The 13,447-nt window shown below is 40.4% G+C and overlaps 1 protein-coding gene across 5 annotated transcripts in view; it reads left to right on the plus strand.

The window, feature by feature from the left end:
- Window positions 1-13,447, plus strand: part of GCNT1 (glucosaminyl (N-acetyl) transferase 1) — a 221,371-nt gene that overhangs the window by 144,388 nt on the left and 63,536 nt on the right. The gene's annotated exons all lie outside the window — the stretch shown is intronic.

Raw genomic sequence — 13,447 nt, forward strand, 5'->3', positions numbered from 1 at the left:
GGAAAAGTGGGCAGAGGAATCTACAAGGATACATGTCTTGTATGCAAGTGTCCTAGCAGCCAGTAGGACTCCTGATGGATGAGCTGACATACTTGGTACAGCTCTGTGATTGGCACTTTAGTCTCAGGAGCTGTGTGAAATTTGCTTAATCCCCTAGATGACAAAGAGGTTGTGGAGCCACCTGCCTGTGTGTAGCATGCATGGTCTTGGATAACAAACATCCCGGTAGCAACCATGGTATATATCAAAGACCAAACAGTCTTTCCTAGGTAATTTTTTGACAGACTGTAACACTCAAGAGTTAAAGAACACCCAATAATGACTGATATTGGGAGGGTTCATGTTGTAGTAATGAACAATACTAGATAGAATTTAATTTAGGAAAAGTTATGTGATATTTCTTTTGCTTTAACATTTGTAAAAGTATATTTGGGTTTATTATGTATTTAATCTTGACAATTCTTTGTATTGTTTATTCTTTTGATAGAAGGGAAATTGAAGCACAGAGAAGTGAATATGAATATATGTTTAGGGGGCTAGCATAGAAGGAGAAGCCAGGACTGGAGAAGTCTATTGTGAGGAATCCATTTACTTGGCTTAAACTAACCAAAGAATGGAAGTATATTGACTATAACTGAGAAGTCTTGGATTAGGGCTGTAGTCAGGCAGCAGGTATCCAGGGTGCAATTCAAGTCATCAAGATGCCATTGTCCTCTCTTGTCTGTCTCCATCCTCATGTACTTCTGCCTTTCAGGCTTTATGTAATACCAGGACACCTGGCAGCAGGTTCAGACCATAAACCTTCCAGGATCAAGTGCCCCTGAAAATGCAGTGGCTCCTACAAAAGTCCCAGCCAAGTCTGACTATGTCTTTCAGCCCCTGGTTGGGGGACACATTTGTGTCTGCATCTCTCACAGAGAATGCAATGCTCCTTTTGACTTGGCCTGGGGCACATGCCTGTCTTGGACAATGGGATTTTGGAGGGACGGTTTGTTCTGTACATCAACCGAGACTGAGCAATGGAAGTCATTTCCCCAGAAATGAGCATTATTCAGTAGAGATACAATTGACTCTTCCAGTAGAAATGATAACTCCAAACATGGCATTTTGTTGCATCTTTGGATAGTAACTGATTAAGACTCTATTAGAAAATAAATTTGATCATTCCTGATATGCTATATACATTCAGTTCAGTTCAGTTCAGTTCAGTCACTCAGTCGTGTCCGACTCTTTGCGACCCCATGAACCTCAGCACGCCAGGCCTCCCTGTCCATCACCAATTCCTGGGGTCTACCCAAACCCATGTCCATCGAGTTGATGATGCCATCCAACCATTTCATCCTTTGTCATCCCCTTCTCCTCCTGCCCTCAATCTTTTCCAGCATCAGGGTCTTTGCAAATGAGTCAGCTCTTGGCATCAGGTGGCCAAAGTATTGGCGTTTCAGCTACCACATCAGTCCTTCCAATGAACACCCAGGACTGATCTCCTTTAGAATGGACTGATTGGATCTCCTTGCAGTCCAAGGGACTCTCAAGAGTCTTCTCCAACACCACAGTTCAAAAGCATCAATTCTTCGGCGCTCAGCTTTCTTCACAGTCCAATTCTCACATCCATACATGATTACTGGAAAAACCATAGCCTTGACTAGACGAACCTTTGTTGGCAAAGTAATGTCTCCGCTTTTGAATATGCTATCTAGGTTGGTCATAACATTCCTTCCAAGGAGTAAGTGTCTTTTAATTTCATGGCTGCAGTCACCATCTGCAATGATTTTGGAGCTGAAAACATAAAGTCAGCCACTGTTCCCACTGTTTCCCCATATATTTGCCATGAAGTGATAGGACCGGATGCCATGATCTTAATTTTCTGATTGTTGAGCTTTAAGTCAACTTTTTCACTTTCCTCTTTCACCTTTATCAAGAGCCTCTTTAGTTCTTCTTCACTTTCTGCCATAAAGATGGTGTCATCTGCATATCTGAGGTTATTGATATTTCTCTGGCAATCTTGATTCCAGCTTGTGCTTCTTCCAGCCCAGCATTTCTCATGATGTACTCTGCATATAAGTTAAATAAGCAGGGTGACAATATACAGCCTTGACGTACTCCTTTTCCCATTTGGAACCAGTCTGTTGTTCCATGTCCAGTTCTAACTGTTGCTTCCTGACTTGCATATGGATGGTCATATGCAAGAGGCAAGTCAGGTGGTCTGGTATTCCCATCTCTTTCCGAATTTTCTGCAGTTTATTGTGATCCACACACTCAAAGGCTTTGGCATAGTCAATAAAGCAGAAATAGATGTTTTTCTGGAACTCTCTTGCTTTTTCTTGCTATATACATTACTGGTTTTTAATCCATTTAGTCAGTCTTAACATCTTATTTAATAATTAATGTAATTAATTAATGAGTTGAATAAATCTTTGGCACCTCTTCACTTTATAGTTCTGTGAAAGTCAAATTTTTAACTTTAAAATATTATATTTTAAATATATATTAAATTCAAAATATTATATTTAACAAGTAGGAGGAGACTACTTTGTTCTTTTTATTTATGATTCTCATTTTTCTTTAAAAACCATCTGAGTAATATATCCTCATGAGAATTGTAGCTTTAAATCTGTCTGACTTTTTAAACAACTTGACATCCAGTTGAGTCAGACTTGTGAGTGGATACCCCAGCCTCCGGCCAAGCTGCCCTGGCAGATCCTATGTGGAACAGGGATAAGCTATCCCTACAAAGTCCTACCCAAATTGTAGATTAATGAGCAAAGTGAGTAAATTATTGTTTTGAAGTCATTTGTTCAGTTCAGTTCAGTCGCTCAGTCATGTCTGACTCTTTGTGATCCCATGAATCGCAGCACGCCAGGCCTCCCTGTCCGTCAACTCCCAGAGTTCACCGAGACTCACGTCCATCAAGTCAGTGATGCCATCCAGCCATCTCATCCTCTGTCATCCCCTTCTCCTCTTGCCCCCAATCCCTCCCAGCATCAGAGTCTTTTCCAGTGAGTCAACTCTTTGCATGAGGTGGCCAAAGTACTGGAGTTTCAGCTTTAGCATCATTCCTTCCAAAGAAATCCCAGGGCTGATCTCCTTTAGAATGGACTGGTTGGATCTCCTTGCAGTCCAAGGGCAGGGCAAAGACTAATAGAATTTTGCCAAGAAAATGCACTGGTCATAGCAAACACCGTCTTCCAACAACACAAGAGAAGTCATTTGTAATATAAAATAAATGATACAGGGGACATTCCTTTAAATATATCTTTGCTGAAATTTTTACAACAGCTGTTACCTTTTTTTTTTTTAATTTTGGGGGGAAGATTAAAATTAAAAATATAGCAGGAGTTTCTGTTTGTGCTTCCATTACATATATCCTTATGTGAGATCTAATTTCCACGTCATCTAGGGGTCAAAAGGCATTTCTTCATCAAAGACTGTTATGACAGTAACTCTTGACCTCTTAGATCTTCTCATACTGGAGAGAAAAGAAAAGGAAAGATGGAAGCCACATACAGATTATAAAGAAAGTAAATATTAATACTGGCAAGTGCCGTGGGCTTCTCTGGTGGCTCAGATGGTAAAAAATCCTCCTACCTTGTGGGAGACCTGAGTTCGGTCCCTGGGTTGAGAAGATCCCCTGGAGGAGGGCATGGCAACCCACTCCAGTATTCTTGCCTGGAGAATCCCCATGGACAGAGAAGCCTGGCAGGCTACAGTCAATGGGGTCTTGGACATGACTGAGTAACTAAGCACAGCACATCAAGTGCTGAACCTGTGGATCACTTTCTTTCCTGCTTGATCAATGCTTCTCTACTCACACCACATTCTCTAAACTTTGGGCCAGTGGCCCAAAGGGTAGACCCTTGACTCCCGTTCTTAGTTTGGAGAACGTCTTTTCCTGCATAATATTTTTCATTTATGAGGCATCTCTACTTATTTAAGGTGGAGACTGTCTGGTGAGGCCTTACAAATAGCTGTGAAAACAAGAGAAGCATAAAGCAAAGGAGAAAAGAAAAGATATAAACATCTGAATGCAGGGTTCCAAAGAATAGCAAGAAGAGATAAGAAAGCCTTCTTCAATGATCAATGCAAAGAAATAGAGGAAAACAACAGAATGGGAAAGACTAGAGATCTCTTCAAGAAAATCAGAGATACCAAAGGAACATTTCATGCAAAGATGGGCTTGATAAAGGACAGAAATGGTATGGACCTAACAGAAGCAGAGATATTAAGAAGAGATGGCAAGAATACACAGAAGAACTGTACAAAAAAGATCTTCACAACCCAGATAATCACAATGGTGTGATCACTGACCTAGAGCCAGACATCTGGAATGTGAAGTCAAGTGGGCCTTAAAAGCATCACTACGAACAAAGCTAGTGGAGGTGATGGAATTCCAGTTGAGCTATTCCAAATCCTGAAAGATGATGCTGTGAAAGTGCTGCACTCAATATGCCAGCACATTTGGAAAACTCAGCAGTGGCCACAGGACTGGAAAAGGTCAGTTTTCATTCCAATCCCAAAGAAAGGCAATGCCAAAGAATGCTCAAACTACCTCACAATTGCACTCATCTCACACGCTAGTAAAGTAATGCTCAAAATTCTCCAAGCCAGGCTTCAGCAATATGTGAACCGTGAACTTCCTGATGTTTGAGCTGGTTTTAGAAAAGGCAGAGGAACCAGAGATCAAATTGCCAACATCCGCTGGATCATGGAAAAAGCAAGAGAGTTCCAGTAAAACACCCATTTCTGCTTTATTGACTATGCCAAAGCCTTTGACTGTGTGGATCACAATAAACTGTGGAAAAATCTTCAAGAAATGGGAATACCAGACCACCTGACTTGCCTCTTGAGAAATCTGTATGCAGGTCAGGAAGCAACAGTTAGAACTGGACATGGAACAACAGACTGGTTCCAAATAGGAAAAGGAGTACATCAAGGCTGTACATTGTCACCCTGCTTATTTAACTTATATGCAGAGTACATCATGAGAAACGCTGGACTGGAGGAAGCACAAGCTGGAATCAAGATTGCCAGAGAAATATCAATAACCTCAGATATGCATATGACACCACCCTTATGGCAGAAAGTGAAGAGGAACTAAAAAGCCTCTTGATGAAAGTGAAAGAGGAGAGTGAAAAAGGTGGCTTAAAGCTCAACATTCAGAAAATGAAGATCATGGCATCCAGTCCCATCACTTCATGGGAAATAGATGGGGAAACAGTGGAAACAGTGTCAGACTTTATTTTTCTGGGCTCCAAAATCACTACAGATGGTGACTGCAGCCATGAAATTAAAAGACACTTACTCCTTGGAAGGAAAGTTATGACCAACCTAGATAGCATATTGAAAAGCAGAGACATTACTTTGCCAACAAAGGTTCATCTAGTCAAGGCTGTGGTTTTTGAGAGTTGGACTGTGAAGAAGGCTGAGCACCAAAGAATTAATGCTTTTGAACTGTGGTGTTGGAGAAGACTCTTGAGAGTCCCTTGGACTGCAAAGAGATCCAACTAGTCCATTCTGAAGGAGATCAGCCCTGGGATTTCTTTGGAAGGAATGATGCTAAAGCTGAAACTCCAGTACTTTGGCCACCTCATGCAAAGAGTTGCCTCATTGGAAAAGACTCTGATGCTGGGAGGGATTGGGGGCAAGAGGAGAAGGGGATGACAGAGGATGAGATGGCTGGATGGCATCACTGACTTGATGGATGTGAGTCTGAGTGAACTTCGGGAGTTGGTGATGGACAGGGAAGCCTGGTGTGCTGCGATTCATGGGGTTACAAAGAATCGGACATGACTGAGCGACTGATCTGATCTGGGAGTGAGGCTTCTTTTTCTTCTGAGCCCATTGGTCATTCCAGTATTCCTCAGGAGTGACTTGAGAATGTCAACATTCCTTGTGACCTTAGAGGGGGCTGCATTTTCAGAAGGCTGGCCTTTGGTGTCTCCATCCTTCTCATGAGCTTGAAGACTTCTCATCTCTTTAGTATGAGACAGAAGTGGGCCAGATCAGTCCTTAAATATATCCTTTTTTTATTCTTCATGGCTGTCAATCCATTGAATTAATATATCTGCAAACCAGACTCTAGGTCATTCTGTCCATAACATTATTAACGAGTCAACCAGAAAAACAGGAAGTTGACAGCTTTTGAGATGGACTTGCATTCTATCACAGCATTCTATATATTATGGATTGTTCTGTGCCCTGTATAGCCTGGGAGGAGGGAAAGGTGCAGGGAGAGAAAGAGGCTTGTAGTCAGGATTTTTAGGCTTTATCAGAGGTCAGAGAAGCATACCTTGTTGAACTTATGAGTCTGATCTACAATCCAGAGACATATACATGCCTTCAGGAGCTGGGAGCCCCATCGTGGCCTTCTTCTTTCAGAGAACCTCAGGGACAAAACGTGGGGGTAGATAGTAGGGCAACTGACTGAGTTTATTGGTGAAACATCTCTTGATTTGATCCTTACAGCCACAGGAATAGTGTTTGAGTGTCTTCAGGGCAGTGTGGCCTAGGACAGGTTATTAAATGCCAAGTGGATTAAGAAAAATTCTCAGATTTTCAAACTAAAACACTCTCTTGCAAATCAGTAGGTAGAAAAATAAGTATCTCAACTTAAAAAAATGGTAAAGGATATAAACAGTCAATCCACAGAAGAAGAAATATGGATAACAGAAGATAAATATATATATAAAGGAGTTCAGTTTTACTAATTTCAAGAAAATGCAATTAAAAACAATGGTATCATCTTTCTAAATTCCATATATATGCGTTAGTATACTGTATTGGTGTTTTTCTTTCTGGCTTACTTCATTCTATATAATAGGCTCCAGTTTCATCCACCTCATTAGAACTGATTCAAATGTATTCTTTTTAATGGCTGAGTAATACTCCATTGTGTATATGTACCATATCTTTCTGTGGCAGATTCATTTCAATATTTGGCAAAACCAATACAATATTGTAAAGTTTAAAAATAAAATAAAAAAAATATAAAAACAATGGTATCAAAAAAAGAAAAAAAATGGTAACTTTTTCTTGCTTTCAGAATGGTCAAAATTAAAAACATATCAAAGCCTAGTATCGACAAGTATTGACAAAGGTTTTGTTTCCTTGACTAGATTCTAGCCAGGCTCCTCTGATTCCTCTTCTTGACTAGCTCCCAACCTTGGCGTATGAAAACTACAAATTATCAACAAAAATGGTTTTGTCAACCCCTCTGCCCCCACATTAAAAGACTTCAGCACTGACAATTTCTAACTGCTCCAGGTCACATCCCTAGGATGACCCAAGTTCCGCTTAAATTGCCTGCCTGAGTAAAGTCAAGGCTGTCAAAAGAGTTTTCTGTTGGTTCTAGCCAACACCTGACTCTTGACCCCTGAACCCCCTTTCTTGGAGCATTTAGTAAAAAGGCCTTACAACTGTGAATCCTACCTCTGTCCCTTTGAGATATAGCCTATCCCCTACAATTCAGGAGTGTCTTTCTAAAGGACCTGAAACCCATTCCACTAAAATGCATTCATCAGGAAGGCTGGGGCCTGTTTCCCAGTCTCTGTGAGGGGGGTGACTCCTGGTTTCAGTAACTGCCAGCTGGCAAACACAGCTGTCATAATCAGCACTGACACTGACACACTCTGATTTTTCACTTCCCTTACTCTGCTGAGCCCCAGTTCACCTTCCTCTCTTCTCCTCCATTTTCTCTTTAAAATACCCAGTTACCTCTGTACCGATCAAAGCTGACTTCAGTTTACACCGAACCTCCTTCCCCATTGCAATAACATATTACTTGTTAAAATCTGTCCTTAGCCATTTTAACTAATATCTAGTTCTGTTAATCTCTGACAGCATGTGGAGAAATGCAATGTCTCATACAGTGACAGTCTAAATTAATGTAATTATACCTTAGGTGGTTTAGCAGTGTTTGTCAACAATTTAAATTTTTTTCAGCTGAGGTATACTACTTCTAGGAAATTATCAAAAAGAATTTTGGACATGGAGAGATAATCAGAACACAAACTCTGCCTCTCTTTCTCTCTGCTGCTGCTACTAAGTCGCTTCAGTTATATCCGACTCTGTGCAACCCCACAGACGGCAGCCCACCAGGCTCCCCCGTCCCTGGGATTCTCCAGGCAAGGACACTGGAGTGGGTTGCCATTTCCTTCTCCAGTGCATTAAAGTGAAAAGTGAAAGTGAAATCGCTCAGTCGTGTCCAACTCTTAGTGATCCCATGGACTGCAGCCCACCAGGCTCCTCTGTCCATGGGATTTTCTAGGCAAGAGTACTGGAGTGGGGTGCCATTGCCTTCTCCCTACATACATAAAAAATTTATGATGATATATATGGAAAGATTTTCCAGATAAATGCATTATCATGTATTAATAAACAGTGATGTGATTGAATGGTAAGTAAGACTGGGTGATTTTACTCTCTACTCTGTACTTTCTATATTATTTATTTTTCAATAAGCATGTATTTTTCCTGAAACAGAAAATGAAGCTATTTTATTTTATATGTTGAGAAAATCAATTAGAACAAGAGGTATCAGTGACCAGCATCAGGACAATTCCAATATGCAAGGACCACTGGTCTGTGTTTTTGTTCCAGTGCTGACTCACCAGCTGTGTGATCTTGAGTATGTCACATAAACATCGAGTTCCTACCAGGATGTTACTTGTGCTTGCATTCCGGTGGTGATACCAGGAGAGACCGTTTTCCTTTCCTATTCTGTATTTTCCAGTTTTTAGAAAATGATCATGAATCACTTTTAATGATGGCAAATAACCAATATGAAACTATACAAAATTCGTTCATTCTCTTTATAAGAAAAAGGTGCAAACCAGTATGGACGTTTGGAAATTATTATTCTGGTGAGGAAATAATTTTAAACAGAATGTAAAGATGTTTTTATGTATGTATTTAGCTGCACCAGGTCTTCACTGTAGCATAAAGGACGTTTTAGTTGAAGCATGCGCACTCTTAAGTTGCGGCATGTGGGATGTAGTTCCTTCCCTGACCAGGGATGGATGGATGCCAGAGGAATAACATGAATCCAACAGGGAAACCCAAATCAGGACCCTCTGCATTGGGAGCGAGGAGTCTTAGCCAATGGACCACCGGGGAAGTCCCCACAGATGTTTTTTATATTGGAAATTCCTCCTCTATTGAGTTTTCAAATAGGAAAGCCTTTTTATGAGTCCTTTGCTCAAAAAAAGTACTTTTTTTTCCTTTCACAATTAATAAGTATTGGGGAGTTGCTGTGAGTGTATATAACTATCTTGTTTTTCAGTATGATATAAATTCATGGAATCGTATTTTATTCAACAGATTATAATCTATTAGCATGATTATTTATTTTGATCCTCAAACTGTCCCAAATCTGACCAGTGGGAGCCCCTTCAAGCTCTGTATTTTTTGACACATCCCCATCAAAAGCCGTATAGACAGAATCTTCTTCAGGTGTTCAAATGAATATCACCAGGATACAATGAGAAAAATACAAATCAGTTGTGAGTTATAAATGCCGAAGAAGATGAATAACCTGAATCCAACAAAGAATCCCAAATCAAGACACATTCTACAGAATACTGTGAGAGATCTTAAGTGTCAGTGTTTTTCAAAACTAGTCTTTCCAGTCAAAGAAAGACTAAAGAATTGTTCTAGATTGAAGGAAACTAGAGACATGTGACAACTAAATATCACATGTGGTTCTGAACTGGTGTCGAGACCAGCTCGACAAGCGGGGTTTCCGCAAGTGTGATACGGCGAGAGAATGAGAAACGAGACACTAGAATTCAGAGAAAAGCGAGGATCAGGGAACCAACACCGCTCCAAGGTGAAGGTCCCGAAACTGAATCCAAGCAGCTTTATTAGACTTCCAGCCGTGAATGAAAGAATGTGCAGGGAGTTAAATTATAACTCATGTGGACTTCAGGGCCAAAGAACAAAATGATCATTAACCATTGAGTAATTAGGAAACAGTAATCAATAACAAATCAGTAACTAAGACTAATATTCTTATCTATAGATTTTCCATCAGATACGTAAAACATGTGGCTCTGAGACGCCAGTTGAGAAACAGTCTGGGGTCAGTTTTCCGACCCCAGGATCATATCTTGTTTTCAAGATTATGAACTGTTCCCTCTGGACTTGTTCCAAGAGTCTCATACCTTATAGCATCCAGTTTATCAATAATTATAAATTTCTTTTGCGGCCCTTGCTGGGGCCTGCTTTTCTTTTATTCTTCCTGTCTCCTACAAACTGGATCCTTTTACTTTAAAGGATAAATTTGAACAGGTGAAACTTGAATGGCATCTGAATGGCATTAGATCATAGTAATGTTTCAGTGTTAATTTCCTGGCTTTGATAGTTGTATTAGGTTATGAGAAGAATGTCCTTGATTGTAGGAAGTATACTAAACATCTAGAGGTGAGGAGGCATTATGTAGACAACTTATTCTCAAATATTTCAGGAAAAGTAATTTTTTTCTTCTGTTCTTGCAAGTTTGAGATGGTTTCCAAATAAAAAGTAAAAACCAGAAGTAAACTGAGCAAAAATAAGAGATGGAAAAGTTGGAAGGAGCTAGAGGTAGCATGCAATGGCACCCCACTCCAGGATTCTTGCCTGGAAAATCCCATGGACGGAGGAGCCTGGTAGGCTGCAGTCCATGGAGTCGAAAAGAGTTGGACACGACTGAGCGACTTCACTTTCACTTTTCACTTTCATGCATTGGAGAAGGAAATGGCAACCCACTCCAGTGTTCTTGCCTGGAGAATCCCAGGGACGGGGGAGCCTGGTGGGCTGCCGTCTATGGGGTCGCACAGAGTTGGACACGACTGAAGCGACTTAGCAGCAGCAGCAGAGGTAGAATAAGACAGAAGTGGCATAAAATGGCTATATCTGAGAGAAGAGGAAGAGGATTAAAGAGAATTAGTCTATTTAAAAAAGGAAGTGGGAGAGAAAACAAGAGGCTAACATGGTTAGGTGGGGTTGGCACTGGTTTGGGAGGAGTTGGCAAGTTAACAGACAAAAGATTGAGTGAGTGCAAAGATGAAGAACAGGGTGGGGGAAAACTAATATTTATTGAATGCCTTCTATTATTAAGTATTAGGCTGGACATTTAAATCCCATTTAGCTCTTACATAAGTTTGTAAGATAAGAGTTTTATCCACATTTTTTAAATGAATAAACTAAGGTTCAAAGAAGTTGAGTAGTCCAAAATAATATAACTGGTAACAGAAGCAGGATTTAAATCCCAGTATGTGTAATTTCAGTGAGAATGGGATAGTAGAGAAATGGTCCTAACAGGTCATAGAAGAGGAATAATTTAATTTTTTCCCCAGAGAATGGAGAGAGCCCAGAGACTGAGTGAGAAAATGATGGTGGGGGTTTGGAGGTTGGGATTGAAACTGGATCTTGAATAATTTGAAAAGACGTGCTAGTTGAAGTCATTGGGGAAAGGGTAGAACCGTAAAGAAGAGAAACATTGAGAAACACCATCATTTACAGGGAGAAGAGCACAAAGAGGAGCTTGCAGAAGGCTAAGGGGGCGTGATAGGATGACGTCAAAGAAGGCGCCCGATGGTCCCAGCTCCCCAGGGTTCACATCGTGTGCAATCCTCTCCCCTTGGGTGGGGCTGGATCTGGTGACTTGCTTCTAATCAATGGAATGCAGCAAAATTGGCAGGATGTCACTTCTGTGATAAGGTTATAAAAATGGCCCCCTCCCTCTTGTTAGCAAATTCTCTCTTCTTGTTGTCAGGGAAACAAGGTGCCATGTTGCAGAGGTCCGTGAGGCAAAGAACTGAGGGTAGCCTCCATCTAACTGCCAACAAGGAATGAGGCCCTCAGTTCAACAACCTTCCAAAAACTGAATCTTGCCAACAGCCATGTGAATGAACTTGGCAGATTCTTTCCCAGTTGAACCTCTTGCAAGAGGGAGCCATAAACTTTGTCAGCATCTTGATGACATCAGTCTTGTGAGAGACCTTGAGCCAACACTGTGGTTGCCAGCCTGTGAGATGCCTTAAAGTAGAGGACCTAGCTAAGATGTATCAGGATTTCCAATTTATAGAAAATGAGATAATAAATGTGTGATGTTCAGGCTGCTAAGTCTTGGCATACACAGTTGATTTTCATTATTTAAGAATTCCCATAACTGCAAATTCCCCTATTCACTAAAATTTATTTTAACCCCAAATCCATGTTCATCTTGTTTTCATGATCATTTACAGACATATACAGAAAGGTGAAAGTTGACTTATCTGATGCACATGTTCCCAGATGAGGTTGAACAAAGCAAAACTCACCTTTCTGGTTCCAGTTCTCACACTGTAAATACACAACTTTTTCATAGTCTATTTAGTGTAATGTTTTTGGAATTTTGTGATTTTTCTTGCTAATTTTACTATTTAGTCTCCAAGCATAGAGCTGAAGTACTGTCTAATGTTCCTAAGTGCAAGGAAATGTGCCTTACAGAGAAAATTCATGTAACAGATGATCTTCATTCAGGCGTGAGTTATATTCAGGATTTGGCTGTGAATTCAATGTGGCTGTGAGTTCAATGTTAATGTGACTCAACAAGATACCATTAAAGAAAGCGTCTGTAAAAAGAAGCACATATAAAATAAGATTAGTTATTGATCACTTGATGGAAATGTGACCAGAGGCTCACAGGAACCTAACCCTGTTTTCCTGTAGTAGCGGTGGTTCAGTATGCACTGATTCAATATTCTCTTTGCCTTAATAGGATGTAACTTCCTCAAATAATGAGAATTCACTGTAATTTGTTAAGTACCAATAGATAACAAATATGGGGAGAGAAAGGACAATTCAATTCACCAATCTATGGGAGAAGAGTTTCACAAGGAGGGCATGATTAAGCATCGAGGGTGTAGGTGTCTCACTGAGGGTAAGACAAAGAGTTAGTGGATGGCAATTATTGGTGTCTGTCATCTGAGTATCACTAAAATGGCTATATATTGAAAATAAATAATTTTGCTTGACTAAAGAGAATTGTTTTGAATGGATGTGAATGAAACTCTAGGAAAATTAGCTTCACAGAGCAATCTCCTTGCTTTATAAAGCCTACAACTGTGTGAGGATTGATGTGTAAGAAGGCACCAGTTTTATTAAAATCTCCATGACTGTTCAGGGTTGGGTAGCCCAGGACAGGCTTCTGGCAGCTGCAGAGCACTGATGCAGCCAATGCAGAGAAATGTTAAAACCACAGGAGAAGCAGTAGAAGGGAACAGCCCCTTGATGTCCCAAAGCACCTTAACACGGCTTTTCTATGATCTATGGCTGAAAGTTTAAGGTATTTTCATTTTAGTTACTTTAACTTCAGCCAATTAAAAAGCTTATTATTTATTTTGATTTTTAATTAGACTTCTAGCTTCATTCTGGGTCCCCACTCCTACCCTTACCCCCGTACTCACTCTAATGAGCATGCCAAGTC

The sequence above is a fragment of the Bos indicus genome, chromosome 8, assembly GCF_029378745.1.
Source record: "Bos indicus isolate NIAB-ARS_2022 breed Sahiwal x Tharparkar chromosome 8, NIAB-ARS_B.indTharparkar_mat_pri_1.0, whole genome shotgun sequence".
In the NCBI taxonomy this organism is placed as follows: Eukaryota; Metazoa; Chordata; class Mammalia; order Artiodactyla; family Bovidae; genus Bos; species Bos indicus.